This window comes from Buceros rhinoceros, unplaced genomic scaffold (assembly GCF_000710305.1).
Source record: "Buceros rhinoceros silvestris isolate BGI_N320 unplaced genomic scaffold, ASM71030v1 scaffold15130, whole genome shotgun sequence".
In the NCBI taxonomy this organism is placed as follows: Eukaryota; Metazoa; Chordata; class Aves; order Bucerotiformes; family Bucerotidae; genus Buceros; species Buceros rhinoceros.
The window spans coordinates 32,088-33,571 of NW_010388002.1; positions in this window are offsets into that span (position 1 = coordinate 32,088).

A 1,484-nucleotide genomic window follows, 5' to 3' on the forward strand; every position below is an offset into this window, starting at 1 on the left:
TGCTGCAGCAGAGGCCACTGAATATCCATCCCTGCTATTGGGTCAGACAAGTCACAGGTACGAGGCACATTTAAAGGAAACCAAGTAACACTTCAGAGTTGATTTCATAAGGTAGATTTATGGGGCAGATACAGGTATCCACAATAAAAGCAGCAAATTGTACAGGGCCAGATCCAGTACCGTACTGTATGGTATGAGATTTTGAATTACATCACTCAATAATACCTACATGGCAGTAAGTTTATCAGAAATGCTTCTAGTAACTCTTAACCGCCTTTTTTGTTACTGTTCTCGATATTTCTACCTGTGTAGGACAAGACACCATTAAACACCACTGTTTGATATCTCCCACATTGCATTAGCATCCCCACAGCTGTTAAAGTGATTTAGGGTGACATACGGTCCAAGAACTTTATAACCAGTTTTGTGTTCATTGTTGACAGATTGTAAAGCCAGAAGCCCTGTTTTTCCTCTGTATTTTTTTGTTTCTCTTTTTCCTGATAGCCAAAACAAAAGTTCTCTCTCCCCTCGTTTTTCTCACTTGTACTGGAGGAGGCTGTAGCGCCCCTTCCCAAGCCACCACACAGCTGAGCAGACACACGGCTGTCACAGCAGACACGAGGAGGACACGCAGCTGTTGCATCACAAGTGAGGCTCTGCCTTCACGCTGCCCAGCAGCAGTATTGGTGTATGGCAAAAAGTGAAGTTTTCTGTAACTGATGCTTGGCATAATTGATGAAGGGCCTCAATTAAGTTTTCCTACGGTGATAACAGTTACTGGGAATATGCAGGGTTTCACTTGTGGACAGAATATAAGCACTGTATTTTGTGCTGATTAGCTGACCACGTAAACACCAGTTGCTTGCAGATTTAACACTGGGACCTTGTATAAGACGACACGCCTTCTTCACTGGGACCTTGTGTGAGTAAGGAAGGCTTTCTTCAGAGAGGTAGGAGACACTGACAAAAAAGAAACACTTTGGACAGGAAGTATCAAAAGCTGGAGGATGACCAAGGCACCGAGAACTCGGCAGGCTTCTGCAGAAACTAGGGGAAGGGTAAAGGCGGCAGTGGGAGATGACAACCACCGCCTCAGTTCAGAGCAGCTACACAGAGCACAGTGTGCTAATTTGCACAGAGATGCGCTAACCAACAGAAAACAGAACACTAATTAATGAGAGGATGTGTAACTTTTAACCAATGGAAAGTAGTCTCTTTGGTTTCTAAAAGGTATAAAGTTTGATGCACGCAGAATCAGGGTGTGCTGGCTTTGCTGGTTACCACCCAGCATCCCAACTTGTGCAACACTGGAATAAAACCAATATCTCGTCCCCGTGTGTTTGACTGCCTCGTTGCACACCCGGTAACTGGACCCTGTTTTGGGGACAACAGTATGAAAAAAGCCGGTACATTGTGGATTTTTGCTACCTCCCGTTCCAGCTCCGCGGGCACCTAGCGCCAGAAGCCGAGTCCCCTCTGCGGCC